Below are 17,985 nucleotides of genomic sequence, written 5' to 3'. Positions count from 1 at the left end.
GTGGTTCCGAGCCGTCGCAGAGTTCCATTCCTTTTTATTGTATATCATTATCTGGTATTGATATATGCTCACAAAACCAGACGCCAATTAAAATCAAGAATCGATTGTATGCATTTGTTAGAGCTCTGTCAGATTTTTGGGAACATACTAACTTGTCCTATTTTTGAGTTATAAAGCAAAATCCTCAGTAACAAGCTAGTAGATTTCCGTTGTCTGCTTGGTCTGACTTAGTATTCTTAAGAAACTTTGTACCAGAATTTTCTAAGAAGAGCTGAAAAAAAGCAGACACTGAAGTTTCTCAAGCCAACCCAGTTTCTGATCCCATGTAAGTAGGAAACCCTAAATTATACATGATCAACATTCACACTGTTGCTTTCTATAAAGATGTATGGACAATAGAGTTCCGCAGTTAACTCAATCTTTTTAACATTCAACTTCTTGCTTTCTTACCGGATCCACTAATTTAACCGACTCACGTTGGAATTAGGTAATTTAATTAAGTAGAGACATTATTCTACCAGTAAAACGTTACTGGTTTCTCGACGAAACAAATGGTAGTCCGATTTTGCAAGGTCAGGGCTATATGGTGGATGGATCAAAACTTCCCAGCCAAGCTCTCCCAGTTTTTCAGGAGTTATCAAAGATGTGTGTGGTCTAGCGTTGCACTGATGGAATACGAACCCCTTTCTGTTGCTCAGTTCTGGCTGTTTTTTGATTACTTGCTTCAATCTCATCAGTTGTTGACAGTAAAATACAAATGACATAGTGGATGATTCCTTTCCAATTCCACCAAACACTCAGCATAATCATTCGAAGCGTCAATCCTGGCTTTGCCAACATTTGTTGAGCTTCACCACGCTTGGATCATGTTCTCTTTCGCACATTATTGCCATATTTGATCCACTTTTCGTCTCTTGTTATCATTCGCTTCAGAAATGGTTGGATTTCAGTTCATTTCAGCAAAGAATCTCAGATGTTAATCCGGTCCATTAAATTTTTCACAGACAATTAATTTGATACCCAAACATCGAGCTTCTTTTTAAATGTTTCAAAAGCGTTTGGTGATGAATGTTAAGTTCCTTTGCGACGTCATGGCTGCTTATGTGACGGTCTTAGTGAATCTTTTCCATAATATCATCGACTTTTTCAACGATAGGTCGACCAGAGTCAGTTGCATCTTTCACATCGAAATTTCCAGAACGGAAGCGAACGAACCATTGTTGTGCTACACGAACTAATACAACATCGTCTCCGTCAGCTTTTGAAGGTTGCGAATCAAAGTTAACTGGCCATATAGCAGATGGTGCTAGACTTTACTAAAATGCGACATTCGCCTAAATGTTGCCTACACTTTACCTTGATCAGTTCTGTGTTAAACGTCTTCCAGTTTCTTCTCAATTTCATTGCTCCACATTTTAAGAAAATGTATCCGTATCTAATCAGATTAGATCGTTATCTCTTTTAACTTACCCTTCAAACATGGTCACCAAACTAATAAAGTTTAATGTAGATGTCTCTACTGAAGAACACACCTACAATTAATTATAAAATAATTGGTAATAAAATTCAAAATTTTATTGTCTTGTACAACGAAATTTTATAGCCCTTTCCAAAGCATAGAGAGAAGTCTTGAAAAAATATTGCATTTCCTTGTGTCAACAATTTCGCTCATAAATCTCTTATCTACGATCTCTCACTAACTGCGCAACAGACAGCTTACATCTTCGACTATTTATTTAGAGCATGAGAAATATGGTATTATCAACGCCTGGATATGAATATCACTCGAAAGGTATCCGATAACTAACTACCGGCCTGTGCCTGCCCATAAAGAGAGTCAAGCGACCTGTAAATGAAATTAACAGATACTCGTACGCATATTGTGTTACCGCACAGAAAAGCCACGGACAAGTTCATAAATTAGGTCAATAGGCATACGGAACACAGACACACACACACACACACATTAACGGAAGAATATAATAGAAAAGCGTAACGGAAAAGGAAGTCAAGCAAAGTGTGTAAAGAGAGTAAAAAAAGCCGGCACTAGGATAGAGTCGTTGAGCAGTTGAAAAGCAACGGCATTTTCAAAACAATGCAAATAAATAAAGAACAATAATAAAAAACAAAAACGAAAACAACAATCAAAACGAAACAGTACCCCACAAGAACACAGGTATAATATGTGTGTTTGTATTATCAAAACGAGTAGGATTTCAAAAACTGAATGGAAAAGAAATAGAACAAAACGTGGAGAAAGTAGGGGAGATTGAATACGGATGCACCAAATAAATCTACCTGGTGCCGTCTATGGAATATATAGAGTACTTGGTACAGAGGTAACTTTGTGAAGCTTTGCAGAACCGAATTCATATAAAAAGAAGTCGGGTGATTGAAGTTCTAATTTCCTCTAAGGCACATGTTTTGGAAGTGGTCGTATCTAAGGATCTATTACTAAAAGTCCTGGCATTAATGCAGACGGTGTTTGCGTAGAATTTTACCGACACACTTCTCAAATTGTTAGAAATGTTCAAAAAGACCTATCTGATTTTGTTGTATAGTTCTAGAAGTCGTGAGAAGAGACGCAGTGAGCCTATTCACGGATGGATCGAAGCTCAAGAGTAAGGTTGACGGGGTGTCTTCTATCGGAAGCTCTCATTCCACTCTTGTTTCAGACCACTAGATCTGGATCTATGGGACTCGCACGAGCTCAGTAAGAGTTGGTCAGTATACAGCAGTTGTTGGATTGCGAAAACCTTCTGGCGCAGACTGAAACGTAAAAAGCCATTGAACTGCTAACTCTTAGCAAAGCTCATATCGTCGCGAAGGTAGGCGTTTTAACTGGACACTAACTAACCTTTGGAGGACGCATCTTGTCAAAGTGGCAATGAAGAAGATGTGGAAATTGTCTTTCACTGTCCAACTTTCGGCAGACTAACATTGGAGAATCTCAGTTTCCATACTGTTAACGAACCCGGCAACTTAGCTGGAATAGACATTAGACACCTCAATAAATTTGTGACAGGTTCTAGGCGTTTTGGCGATATGCGACGGTCTTTCCATACTTACGAGTTCTGAGCATCACAACGGACAAGCAGTCTAAGATGAATCCTTTTGGTGGCCTCAGGAAAAATCAGCCTACAGCTCAAACTTAACCTAACCTGAGCAGAGGTTATAACTTTATTATGAATTTCTACAGTTATCTAAATTCTACTTGGGTATAAAAATCCAAACACCGGCTAATTGTGTGTGTGCAAGTGAGCAAATCTCTTCAGGCAACACGCTGTTGACAGCGTCTCGGGCGCTGATGGCGGTAATACAGTTGACGAGGAGTATACCATTTGTAGCGGCAGCACAACCCGCAGACCCAGTTTATGAGTGCCGGCATTGGGAGCGCCTGTTCTGACGGACGGTCAGTCGCACTGTTTTCTTGCCGTTGCTGCTGCTGACGCTGACGCTTGCGGCATTCAAACACGGCAGACTGGATTACATTTCAACATTTTCAGGTGTCACCGATAAGCATCTAAATACGGGTCGGCCAACGTGTTGCCGCGCGCACCGAAAGCAAGGTAAACCGCGCGCTGCACATGAAAGCCGACCAGAGTGCGAATGCCGGCAGTGCGTAGTGCGAGCGCGCTCATACTACTTCGTGGCGGGGAAGTCGAGCCAGAAGTAAGGCAAAGCTACGGTGTGGTCTCATTATGTGGAAATTTCACATAATCCCGCATTTTTCATTTGATATGCGCATAAAGATAGCGGCCAGAGTCCACAAAAATGAATGAAATAAAAATGAGAAAAAATAATAAATAAATAAACGTTATATAAATAGTTGAATAAACACCTGAAGAATGAGGCTGGCAATCATTGGTGTAGAACAACAATGCAGGTACACAACCAGTGGCGAAGATTGATTGCGGTGCACGGGGCAGCTATTTCGCGTTTATTTAATATAAATGATTTGCATTCAACGCATTTAGTCGACGTGCAGCCGTTCGCTTACATACAGACCTGCGCTGATAACGCTTGTAAGCCAGGCTGAAGTTTGTCTTCGAAATTGAAGGCTGTGAGAATCACTTTGTGTGGCTTGTGAGGGTATCACATTTATCGCGCGTCTCGCCTGACATTTATGCGTATTATCAGAGATATATTAAAGTGATGAAGAAATGTTACTGGTTAGACAAGTATTAAAATGTGATATGCTTAAGGACATAATAATCACCAATCTTAAGACATTTCCGTATTCGATCCATACGTTCAACTTTCGCTGCGGCGTTCTGGGGAGAGGTTTTTGGTACTTTTCTATCAAATAAATCAGGCGCGGATTCAGAGTTGATTTTTGGAGGAGGGAGGAACTATAAAATTTTGTACTTGCAACTCAAAGTCCTTTTCTTCGCAGAATGTCACTTATGATGGAAATAATGTATAATTTGAACTTATCATAAGTCTGCTTTATCACTTTATTTCTATGACTGTTAGTTCATCTAAATGCCTAATGGTGGGAAGTACTTTGCTTGATTCCTTGAAAAGAGGAGGGGCACGAGCGCCAAACCTCAAGCGGCCGAACTTAAGCCTTCATTCGGGCGATTGTGCTTCCGTGGTAACCCAATTTAGCTTTATCCAGTAGCTCCGTGGATTTGGTAAAAGACCTGTTTCTTTCCCACCCCAGCTGAGCAATGTCTCTTAGGCTAGAGTTTTTGTAGTGGAGTGGAATATGTCCCTTCTAATACGGCCAAAGGCTGGGCATTCGCAAAGATAATGTTCCACCTTCTCACCATCCTCTGCACCGCTTGGCATTCCACTAGAAAGTTTATGGATTTGTTGGTTAGAGCAGAAGCCCACTTGATACTTTCTGTTACAGCCCTTATTCTGACCTGAAGAACTGAACTGTTGTTAATCGCCAATTTGAAGAGTTTGAAACCAACTTCTGTGTATGGATTATTGCCGAAGAAGTCCTAAAGTGCTTTAGGCTTGATATCGTTTTCTACGGAGCAATTTATAAAACTGAAATCCATTAAAATTTTAGCATTTGGATACGGATTAGGTATCTATGATTCCACATTTTCAGACATCCAGGTGAACTAGCTCCGTTGTTGATGTATAGATCTGATGCAGGATTTCGGTATCTTAGAGCCTGAGTGGATCTGTTAGCCGTTATTTTGGGAAAATAATTTATTTGTGGCAATATTTTAAAACTTTGCCGTGTCATTATATGGCCTATAAGCGTACTATCAGCCATCTTGAGACCCAATATTCATTATTGCATAATATTGGAACGAATAGAGTCCAGTGTGCACTGAAGAAAATATAGCAGCCGGAGCTACGCAGCAATTTGGACTGGCGTACGGAACAACTTGGCGCATTTTACGTCAAGACCTTAAATTAAAAACGTACAAAATACAGCTTTTGCAAGAACTGAAGCTGTTCAACCTTCCCAACTGACACTCTAAGAAAATCCGAGCTTTTCGAGCCAAATTTTCTTCAGCGATGAGGCACATTTCTGGCTCAATTGATATGTTAACAAGCAAAATTGACGTAGTTGGGACAAAGAGCAACTCGAAGAGTTTCAAGAACGTCATCCCGGAAGAAAAGCGGTTTGGTGTGGTTTATGGGCCGGTGGAATCATCGGTTCATATTTCTTCAAAAACCATGCCGGTGAGAACGTAGCCATGATAACAGACTATTTGATGGCTGAAATTGAAGCTCGCGATCTCGACGACATTTTGCTTGGGCAAGATGGCGCCATTTCTCACATATCATATCAAACAACGGATTTGTTGAGAAAACACTTCGGTGAGCAGATAATTTCACATTTTGGGCCGGTCGATTGGCCACCAAGATCATGTGATATCACATCGTTAGAATTTATGTAAAATCTAAGGTCTATGCGGACAAATCCGCCTCGATTCTGGGCACCTCGAAATGACTCACCCTTATATTAACTCCGTGCAATAACTTAAAGATCACAACTTTATAAAAATTTTGTTAAAACTTATTCATATTTCGGGCCAATTTCTTAGTACAAATTTAGAGTTCGCAGCAAGCTAAAAAAATAAAAACCTTCGAATAAAATTTCAAAACTGTTCACCATATTCGAAATTCATCTCAAATAGTCGCCGCAAACTAATGATCTATTAGTATTTTGCTCTAGATAATAAATCTTTAAGTATAATATGCGCCCAGAAAATATTAAGTTAATCAGTTGCGCACTTAATCAACACAGATTAACTCATTATTCAACACTTTCGGTGGATCCCAGCCAAGCATTATACCTCTAGGTACATATTTACGCCAACATTGCGTGTATTTATTTTGGACTCTTTCGAGTTCTCGTGTCAGCGCTTGCTGCCAAAGCTAATTGTGTCGACAAACGGCAGCCAACAGTAATAACAACAGCAACAACACGATCTTCAAGCAAAAAAAAGTACAGAAATCACAAAAATCTAAAAAGCGCACACAAAGATCACAAAGTATTCAAATGAAATTGAAAAGCAAAGTATTTTCAGTGCGAGCGGAAAGTTTGCGTGTGCGGCATTTGAAGAATTCCCTCGGCCCAGTCATTCACTTTGGTTATTTGCCGCTAAGAAAATGTCATTAGCGGCGCCCATGTTGCGGTACAAGTTGAGGGCGATGTGACTGCGGCGGTGACGGTGACGAGTTCGCATTATCTTTTTATAGTTTTTTTATATATCTTTGTTCCCTGAGTGTTGTGGATTTGTGGCATGTTTGCACATTCGTCTGTAGATTTGTAGGTAGGAATATAATATGTTCTTGTACCTTCCACCTTTACGCATCAGCCAGTCCGCTTATTGGTTGTGTTGATTGCTAGCTGTCGAAAATATTGAATTTTTAGAAAACACTTCAATACGAACATGAATCGTAAATAGTTGGCGCAGTTTGGGAGTCAAATTATACGAATTGCATCTTTAGCAGTTTTTCTTTATTTCTATAGTATATTATGAACTATAATGTATCGGAGCCATCGTCTCACTAATACAAAGAATCAATCTAATGGCTAGAATACTTCAGAATAAAATTGCCTCGCGCAGAGATTTCTTTCTTAGAAGATAGATTTCATGGATTTATATTACCTGTGCGTAGCTATATACTGTCAATAGATTCGTGAGCCACGTGATTTCTATTCACCGCGAAGCAGAAGGCTGCTACGTCTTCTACAGGGTCCTTCCGAGTTACACCGTTACTTTTAGGTTCGAAAATAGAGACATCGATTTATGAACACATAGGATAATGAAAGTATTACATCAATTAGAACAGCGCTGAACGTAGCATTTAATAGGGTCTGATTTTCTGTGCACATGTTCCGGGTCAGCCAGTGTCGATGAAGACGTAATTGAGTAATCCTTTAAAGTTCCTTAAGCTGACGGTACATTGCTATTCCGTTCAGTCGATGCCTTTCAAAAGATATGATACTTAGCTCTCTTCGAGCTTTTAGCGAACTTGGCAATTTGGAGTCTTGAGTCGGTCCCTTGCAAGAGCCATAATACCTACCTTTAATGACCTCGGCAATTCAGAACTTCTTCCTGAGTCGTTGCCTTCCAAGTGTCATAATATCTAGCATTTCTCAAGCTTGTAGTGACCTCGGCAATTCAGAACTTCTTCCTGAGTCGTTGCCTTCCAAGAGCCATAATACCTAGCTATCTTCGAGCTTTTAGTGATCTTGGCAGTTCAGGACTTATTCCAGAGTCGATGCCTTGCAAGAGCCATAATACCTAGCTATATTCGAGCTTTTAGTAACCTCGGGAGTTCGGAGTCATAATTAAATGTTCCTTTTATATCCCTGTTTCGCTCAGTCAGTCCCTTTCGGACGCCATGTTATTAATTCCTTTCGACCTTTTAGTGACCTTTGGAGTTTGCAGTCTTTTTCATGAGTAGATCCCTTGCAAATGGCCTAATGCCGAGCTCTCTTCGGCGCTTTAATCAGGAGTTCGGAGCTGATCTGTGGGTTGCTCTCTGTAGACGGTATCTGTTGCTTGAATACTATCTCTTTAGAAGTGACGGAACATTTTCCAGTCCCTTTCTTAAAATTCTTAGGCGTCTCAATCCTTCTCACTTTCCCTATTTTAGTTTTTTTCACCAAACTGTTTGGAACGTTCATGAGGGGGTTCGGGATAGGGCGGAGTCAAGATGACTCCTAAAATTTCGATATAGACCACCGTACTTTCATACACCATATACAATATAGTTTCGTATCAAACACATAACTTACTTCGGAGATTTTTCAGGCTCACCTAACAGTACTTTTTTGTAAATAATATAACTTTTGCCGATATCGTTTGATTGTAATTTTAATATTTAATTTTAATATACTTTCCTTCTTGATCTTTGTACCTTTTCCGTCTAAGTTTCCCACAACTACTCTTCTCCCTTCTCAAAATTCTTTCTTCTGTCTCTCCTAACGGCACTAAATCTGTCATTAAGTTGTATGGTATGTAATTGTTGTGCAAGCTTCTTATAATTGTGTCATCCTTGTTGTTGTTATCGTTGTACTTAATTGGTTTCATTTAATTTATGAACAATACTCAACGTCACTAGCTGAGAATTTATTTTGGGATCACCAGTTGACTCGCCACTTGATTTGTGATTTTGTTTAGAGCAATTAAAAATTCCACAACAAAGATTTCGAAATACTTAAGTAAGTGAGATAACTGTGAAATTGTCGCATGCATTAAGTGCATTTGGAAGTATATACAGACACATATAAAGATTGTTCTAAATGTAAAGGTATATATGTATGTACATATACATATATACCTATATATAAAGACATAGCTTTTGTGTCTTCAAGCAATTTATTTGAATTAAATCCAGACGAATAAAACAAAATGATGTTGCATGAGTGATTCCAAGTATTTGCATAACAATTTCCTAATGGATAATAAATCTTGGAAATCCAGCTGTTGAAATTTAAAGAAAGATGTGAAAACACATCTTAATCTTTTATTTGCACAATTTTGTACCAAAATATTTGTAAGTTTGATTAAGTAATTATTTTTTCTTATAAATAATTTATAAAGTTTTGTTTAACAAATTTCTTAATATAAATATATCAGAGCACAAGAAAAGTCTTTTAGCTTTCTAAACGAGAGATGTTTATTGTGCTTAACCTCAAAAACTCGGCTTCCGGCTGATTTTCGCTTTGTTTTATCACATTGAGCACTTTCTTTCCAATTAAAAGTACTAAGACCAACAGAAATCAGCTTGAAAATATGAAAAAATGCCCCTGAGGTACTTCAGAGTCAGTTTGTAGAAAGCACAGGCAGCGAATTTGAGGCCCTAATACAATTCCGAAAATTGAAAACCGGCCCAAGTAAAAAAAAGTCACTCTAGTAGCGTTAATCTAAAATATTTTCGGAGTTAATTGGAGAGCTCCATGCTATTAAGCCAAAAATATCCCTGGCCGGTGAGGATCAGTTAGAACTGGTGAAGGCTGGAGTAATGAATCGATGAGAGCTAGGAAAAGCCACCTTTAGAGTGGTCAGATGCAGATAAGTTGTCATCGAGGTCACCCAACGGTAGGCCCTGGAAACGTGGTTTCGACGGGGTCGAATCATAAGGAGAGGTATGTCAGATGTGTGAGTTTAGCTGGACATGAAAAGAGGTGGTTGAAGTCATGCGGGGGATAGGGATAAGTAGAATTTTAACCTGCTCCAGTATCCAGAATGAAGCTGCACAATTCCCATGACTGCCGGTTCGGAAATTGACCCGGATTTTGTCCAGCGAAGGGCTGATCTTTCGGAGATCTAACTTCGTTTGGATCGGGAAATTTTAGATTAAGCTAGGAAAAGTCGGAGAGTTCTGCTTATATAGAAAGAGAGAGTTGTTTTTGTTATTTAGAGAAATGCTGCAAACTTGATAGTCATTGGTAAAATAAAAATTCGGATTCTTCTAGTACACATGAGAGCTAACGATTATCAGTGAGAGCCGTGAATAAATCATTAGAGCCAGTGAAAGTAAAGGTTAGGTCCTTTGAGAGCATATGTATATGAACCATGGAGAATTGCTGGAAGGCAGGGATAACTATTGAGAACCAGTAGTCAGTGCAAGCCCGAGACAACCACTAAGTAAAAACTTTGATCAGGATTGAATCTCAAGAAATATAGTGATTCATCCCATATGTGATCTTCAATGGTAAACACCCTTACCGGATCCGGGTTCGTCCCGTTTACGTAGTTCCGACAGTCTGGGAAAGAAAGCACGAGAGTCGTAAGTAATCGACTAAGGCAGAGGATAACTAATGATAGTCAGTGAGAGCGAAGGTTAGTCAGTAAGGACCATTAAAAATTAATTAGAGCCAGTGAAATCAAAAGTGAGAAACTTTTAGAGCAAGTGTGAGCCACTAAAAGCCGGGGAAAATTGATGAGAGTCAACTGGAGTCAGTGAGAGTCGAAGCAAACCGTTAAGTAAAAGCTTCAGTCATCAAGATATGGAAAAACAAGAACTCAAGATTGTCAAGAAATAAATTTCTTCATCCAACACAAAATCTTCTACGGCAAAAGCCCCTACCTGATTACGAAAAGTATGCCTTGTCTTAACAAACTTCGCATAAGCCAATGCCTTTGCATACGCTGTCTTCTTGTCTAATCTGTGACGTGTACGCACTGCTCATGCCATAGCTGCCACACACAATCTGACCGCTGCCAACAGGCAACAGCCGGCTGCCAAGAGTGAGTCACGCGGCGCATTGAAGATGCGCCAAAATGTCGACGCGCCGCAAATTTAGCGACAATTTTCTGCCTTTAATTCACGATTTTTTCGGTTAACAGCAAATTATTTGTTCTTCTTTGCTGCTTATGTGGTTAATTCAAATGAAATGCAAATGCCACATTTGTGGCGGCGAAAAGTGAGCAAATCGAGTTGGTGGATATTGTGAAATGCCGAAATAAGCTGACAATTACAATAAACCGCAAATGCGTGGATGCGCCGCTAATGCCTCGAAATGTGTTCACAAAGGCGCTCGTATGGTTGTTGTTGTTGGCTGTCGAGCGTTTTGTGGCATAGTCGAGTGAAGGCATTCTTCCTCTTCATAAGGCCCCAAAGTAGCTCGCTTTGTGTCACTCCACTTGGCTGTGTGGCATATTGACGTTCATTCTTTTGTATGTGTGTGTGTGTATGTGTGCCACAAGCTGACAATTGCAGATGTGCACCAACAACAAATGCGTTGCATGCATACATACATACGTACAGACATGTTGGTTCTACTCGCGCATTTTCCGAGGCGGCAACTATTTTTGTCCGCCTTGGCACTTATCGACACTGCACCGCAATGCAACAGCTTCACCTATGTGCCACCATAAACACATACATATGTAATACATGCAACATATTATGCGTACATACTCGTAACGCTTTGTTGCACGCATATTCTTATAGCTGCGCTCGCACTTATGTTGCAAATTAGTTGCTTTGGAATTAGCGCAGAAATAATTGTCTGTTTTTGCCTTGCCTTGCAGTTTACTAAGCAAATAGTATTTGCTAGACGCATCCCCAACATTTGCTAGCGTAAATCTTACGGAAATTGCCAAAAATATACGCAAGTTTATTGGCCTAGTTGCTTTTCTGAGAATTTCAAATGATTTCGACGCATTGAAACCTACGCAAGTTTGTGGAAAGATTACTCATTTCAATCGGGAAGTAAATTGAGCCCAATCGCTGCTTAATGCTTTATTCTGCCGCTATAACAAAAAATGTCTCAAATATTTTCTTGGAATGCTGCCGACTTGATATGCCTTGATTGGTAAAACCCGAGTCAGTTCAAAGGAAGTATTTGGTCAACTTTGGTTCCAGAGGAGCGTTGTAATTTTGTAGCAAGTGGAGCTGCCAGATTTACAATACTAGTAAGTCTCACATGCTCATTAGTGAACTAAGTGCGGACATTCTAATCAACCAGAGAAACTCATATGCCTATGAGCAAAAAAAAATTAAGACTTTGTTCATAATTTCAAAATTCTCAATTTATTTCTCCAAATCTATATCGTCCTCCTTAAAGTAATCCCTCTTGGTCACAATACGCTTATGCCAACGTTTCTCCGATTCTCGAAACAGTTGTTAAAGCCAATTTCCGGAATAGCCTTCAATATTTGTAGCGATTGACGTTTAATATTTTTAATTGACTCAATTGTCAGCAGTCGAATCAGGCGAACAAGTTGGTTGCGGCACGATATTGGTTGTCTAAAAACTCACGAAGAATCTATGCTGTATGCGACGGTGAATTATCGTGGTCCAAAAACCAGGAGCTCTCGGCCCGCAAATGACGTATTGGCCGCAGTTTGGCCAATCGAAAGGAATTCGAAATGCACCACACCTCGATAATCGAAGAAAACTGTCAACATAACCTTGATTTTTGCCCTGCTTTGACGCGGTTTTTTCGGTTTCGATTCACCTTTGCCACGAAACTCGGCCGATTGATCGCATGTTTCCGGCTCATAAGTATAAATAAGACTAAGACTAATCGCCAGTAATAATACGTATTCCATTTCTGGCGCTATACTAAAATGGACGTTTCTAAAAATTTTGCCGATGAAAAGGGAGCAATCAGTCGTTGTGAAAGTTTGCGTGCATGAAATCTTTTGTATCCTCATTTATTTGTCCTAGCTAGTAGTCATCAATATCTGTTTTGTCGCCTTCAAAGTAATCTCCACCAGATGCATTGATGATCGATTGTATTCATTGCGTTTTTGGCTCTAAATTCGGTGAAATTCGTGGCTCAATGCGATGATGCATTATCATCGTGTATAATCCATGAATTGTTCTTCCACAAACGCCTCAATGCGGCCAAATAGAACTCTTTGTTTACCGTCTGTTCTTCCGCGAAAATTTATTATGCACTAAACCATGAATATCGCAACAATGAGCACCACCTTGATTTTTTAGCGGCTTTGGCATGTTTTGGTTTCGGTTCGCTTTTTCCATCTATTCCGATGATTTTGTGATGTTAATAAACTCGTGCCTCATAGCAACTATGTATAATGCTCTTCATGAATGTGCGATCAGAATTCGCACGATCAAACATGTCCAAATAGACCTGTTTACGGTACTCATTCCTTCATTTTTTTAAATGTTTTCATCAGCTGAAGAGGTCGAAGGTCGTCCACAATGAGGCATATCTTCGACGACCTCTAGACCGTATTTGAAAGCTTTGTACCAGTCGTAGGTTTGCGTTTTTCATGAAACTGATTCACCGTAAGCCTTTTCCAACATTCGCAATGATCTTGAATGGAGTTCTTGTCTGAAACCTTTTTTAGTTGACGAAATATCTTTATGAAAGTTGAAAGGTGTTACTTTTCATGGTAACACTGCAATATCTGAAAATAAATTCTTGATCAGACCACTATATCACATATCTTTATATACAGCTGAAATATTAACTGAAAGATCAAAATCAAGTTCTTGTAGTATAAGGAAAACTTTTTACTTGTGGGTACTCTCACTTCGGTTCCATTGTTACTTGCCCTCAGTGAATACTTAAGAACTTTTTCATACAAACTTTTTAAACTTTGATTGATTTATTTAAATTTGTAATTAATTTTTATTATCTTGTTTTAAATTTTCAGTGGAATGATAACAGCTACTTGCGCACCTTATGAACAAAATTTAGGTTGCTAGAACTTTGTAATTAAAAGGAAAGAAGAGTGAGTTAAAAATTAAAAAAATAATAATAATAACTACGAATTACAAAAAGCGAAATTCGAAAAAAAACATGTTATGTTTAATTCGGATTTTTTCCGTTTCTAGCTTCGGTTTTCAGCTCGTAAAATTTCGCAAACTTTTGTGTGAAAGTTGAGTACTCGGTTTTCTTACATTCCGTGCCGCGAATATTTTCGTTTCAGTCGTAGTTCGTCGGGTTTTTATTCGTTAATTGGCAATGTTACGCAATCTGTGTTATTTTAAAGAGATCGGTTAACCTGTCGGTAGGTTATCAGAGCATTGCATAGTGTGTATTTTTCTGTTTTCGTTTTTAAAGAAATAATGCTATGAAATTATTTGTAAAAATAGTGAAAAAGTGATTGTAAAGCAATGGGATTTGGTTAAACCGCAAATTGGAAAATTTCGGCCTCATATCGGCAACCAAAACAATCTACAGGCATACATATGATAAGTTTGCGATAAAAATTAATAATTTATAATTAATTAAGTTAATTTTAATTTAAAAAATTTTACATAATTAATTAATTAAATTTTAAATTTAATAAAAACAAATTTAATTTAAATTTAATAAAAATTAATTAATTAATTTAATCAGAGTTTAAATTTAATTAATTAAAATTTAGAAATTATTAATTACAATTAATTTTAATTAATTTAAATTAGAGGTTTAATTAAATTAATTAATAGTAAAAACATTTATTTAAATTAAAATTAATTAATTAATTTAATAATAATTAAAATAATTAATTTTTTAAATTAATTAATTAATTAAAATTAAAATTATTTAATTAATAATGTAAATTTCGAAAGAGTGAATATCCTATTTTTATTAGCTAAAAGTTTATCTGCAATAATATTCAGTCCAATATCCAGGCTATATTTCCTCTATACTTAACCTGCCGCAGCAGAACAGAACACTCGGCTGCCATAGCGCCTTATGATATAATCTACACCTAAAGGTGATTGAGAATAATGCGAGTACGCACTTAAAGTTTTATTCTAAAAATATTTAAAGACTGTATTAGGTCCGCCACTTGAGCGTACTTGCCCGCCGCTATCAGCTAAGTGATTATCAATGACTGCGTTGAGTGAAAAGGTGTGCAACACGCCACAAGCAAAGGTTAAGAGTCATAAAAACATGCAAGCAAGACAACAGAATATTGCTGCAATTGCAACAAAAAACGGACAACAACAAAATAAAAATAAAATTCCAACCCTTATCAAGAGTGAGAATGAAAAATGAATTGAATAAAATCGAAATTTACAAAAACAACCAGAAAGAGCTCACAATTTAAATCCCTAAAAATATTGTTGATAAAACGCGTAAAGATGCTGAGCCAACGCGGCAACCAGCTGGAGAGTTGTCATTGTTATCTGTCGAAAAGAATTTACACCGAAGAAATAAAAACAAGTGCGGCTGCTGGAGCGTCTTCTTCTGCTCCGCCGCGAACGCAGTTTCTGGCAAACGCACGGCGACAAAGTTAAAGCGCAACACAACAACAACAACAACACTGTACAAATAAAAACAACAACAATATACAAATAAAAACAACAACATACAAGTTAGTGTACGCAGCACAGCAGTCAGTCGCAGCACACCGGTCGGCCGGTCGGGGTCGCCTTGTCGCAAAGGCGTCGATAAAACCATAGGGGGCCATAAATTCTTTAGCGCTCCAGCAGGCGGCCGTGCGACATGCGCGCCACATTGCCACGCACGGTGTTGCAAGCACGCTGCTGCCGTTGGCTGGCTCAGAAATCAATGATTGGCAAAAGCCTTGCAGCAGTGTGGCTGGGGTTGGGTTATGGCCTTGCAATCTTAATACAAATTCGATTAAAAATCTCGCCTTTGCGTCTGCACAATTTTTGCTGCTGTTGTTGTTGTTGCTGCTGCTGTTGTGTTAGACGCTGGTGACAACTAACGCATTCGCCACTTTGTCTGCGCTCTGTTAGCGCTTCGCCTTGTTGTTGTTGTTGTGCGTCTAATTTCTTCCTCATATCGGCGCACATTCATATCTGTCAGCGAAGCTCCATGCCTTTGGCTCGCTGGCTGACTGTCTGCCTGGCGGCGTTGGTGTAGCGCGATAACTCTGTCACTTGCTTTGGCATTTGAATATTTTTTGTTGTACATTTTGTTCTTGTTGTTAATATTGCTGTTGCTTCATTGTTTATTGATAAATTTGGTTGTGAAGGAGAAGGGTTAAGCGGTGTATTACTCAAAAGCCATTGCTTACACATGTTCTAATGTTTATATGCACATATGTGTGTGTGTATATGCATATTTGTATGTATGTATATTAGGGTGGGTCAAAAAATCAAGTGTTTTTTCTCGCTTCTTGCTCTGAAAAATTATGGAGATAGACACCTCTAAGAAAAGCTCTCCCAAGTATGAGCTCTTAATTGTAACGGAACACCGTCTAACGGTTTTCTAATTTTTTTCTTCTTATTAAATAGAAAAAATTGTATCTCGCTTCTAATTTAAAAAAAAAAAAAATATTTTCATCAATTTTGCAGAAAATTCAAAAAATTATTAGCAAAAAAAAAAAATTTTTGTGACCCACCCTAATATGTTATCTATACATACATATGAACGTAGAAAAGTATCTTTCTGTTCGCAGCGCAAACAAAAAATTGTCAGAAAATTTGATGCATGTTTTTATTATCGGCGCTGATTGAACGCTTCCCCTCATGTGTTCTCATTCTTGTTGCTTTTAATTTTATTTCTTCATTCTTCATTCCAATTCTGGCATCTACGTTCGTTTTGTTTACTTGTGTCAACCACTTTGAATCATGTTTCTTCCAAACTCAATAGATAATGGATTATTAATAGATTTATGTCGGTCATTAACGTTATCATAATTGTATGCAATGGGTTCCTCCGTTTCGATTTGAATGCGTGTGCATTTGAAGAACTCTTTACGGATTGATTTATTGAAATTTACAACCAAAATAATAATAATAATGAGGGAAAAAGAAGAAGAAAAACAAGAAAATCTATGCTATAAAAATCACTTTTTTCTACCCAAAAATATAAATTCAACATTTTGTTGTTGCTATTCGCTCTAGTATAGGATGGGACTTCAATGTTTTGCTAGACAAGCTGCAAGTTTTAAGTTCTTGCTAAGTCTTAGTGTATGCTCTGAATAAGAGCACTATATTTTGGCTTACTCTCTTATACCAGAATTTTCGAAAAACTTAGAAAAACACGTCTAAAGTGATAAAAAAAAATTCGCTTTTAACAAGCAATACACCATTTTCTGCTGGAAAGCACTATATTATTTCTTTTTTTTTACTATTTTGAAATATGATACAAACTTTGGAGAGTGCCGAGTTGAACAGAAAACTGATATACATACATACTTGAAACAGTCTGGTGTAATCAAATAGATATGAAATTACGGCGATTTTGTTTCAACTATGTTCACACTTTCTTGTCTTGATTTCCACTTGATAACCTTTTCATGATTTTAAGTATAAAATTTTGACCATAGAAAAGAAAAAACTAAGTAGCAAAGTGGTGAATCAAAGACTTATACTTTTTGTCGCAGTAATTTTTAAGTACTCTTTCTGAATTCATAACCGAAGACTAGTAAGGTTAAAGTCATTAATTAAAAAAATACTGAAGTTAGGTTGGAAGTTGATTGTCTACAAAGAAAATAAAACTTCAATCTGCCTATAACTGGACTAGTCAGCATAACACGCTTACTCTACTATTATTTTTTAACCGCATATATAGAAGTATGTTCTCGAAAGGTTGAAACCGACCATAACCACACTTTTATTGATAAACAAACAAGCATGGTCCTCTATCTTTTGGCTATCATTCCTTCGCAATTTAGTCTTCGCAGCTTCAAGGAACTGCTGATGAGAACCTGAATCAAACCAATCACCTTCTATTGGAAGATTCTTTAAACAGCTTTCGGAATAGTGTCTATATACTTTTGATGAGTCCTCGAGAAAACCCTCTACAACAAGTAATATACAAGTACAGTCGGGCATATGACAGGGTTGTCGGATAGTTATGTGGAGTCGGAAAATTTGTTTTTTGATGACTCCTTGCGAAAGAACTCTATGGGAAATAATATACAAGTACAGTCGGGCAGATGGCAGGGTGCCCGGATGATTAACGTGGAGTCGGAAAATTTTTAGATCGGGAGCCAACCGGCTAAATCATCTCCTTGCGAAGAAATACCAGGCGGCGGTTCGACAAGAAAAATAAAGAGCTAGGGAGACGGAGTTAAGGTTTAGTACAAAGGCGTCCAACTTTGCAAGGCCCGGTAGCACTGGCGGCGCGCCAGTAAGATGAATCGAACATGCCGTCTGAAA

The 17,985-nt window shown here is 38.1% G+C and overlaps 1 protein-coding gene across 3 annotated transcripts in view; it reads left to right on the top strand.

The window, feature by feature from the left end:
- LOC120769547 (protein sax-3) overlaps positions 1 to 17,985 on the top strand; it is a 289,146-nt gene that overhangs the window by 92,440 nt on the left and 178,721 nt on the right. Inside the window, exon 1 of one of the 3 annotated variants that reach the window (XM_040096594.1) lies at positions 13,760 to 14,109. The exons of the other annotated variants lie outside the window; for them this stretch is intronic. The gene's annotated coding sequence lies outside the window, so the exon portion shown is untranslated. Of the gene's footprint in view, positions 1 to 13,759; positions 14,110 to 17,985 lie in introns of those variants that run through there. 3 annotated transcript variants of the gene reach the window in all.

Source organism: Bactrocera tryoni, chromosome 2 (genome assembly GCF_016617805.1).
Source record: "Bactrocera tryoni isolate S06 chromosome 2, CSIRO_BtryS06_freeze2, whole genome shotgun sequence".
NCBI classification, from domain to species: Eukaryota; Metazoa; Arthropoda; class Insecta; order Diptera; family Tephritidae; genus Bactrocera; species Bactrocera tryoni.
Note: the sequence above shows the minus strand (reverse complement) of the source record. Positions and strands in the feature narration are given on the sequence as shown.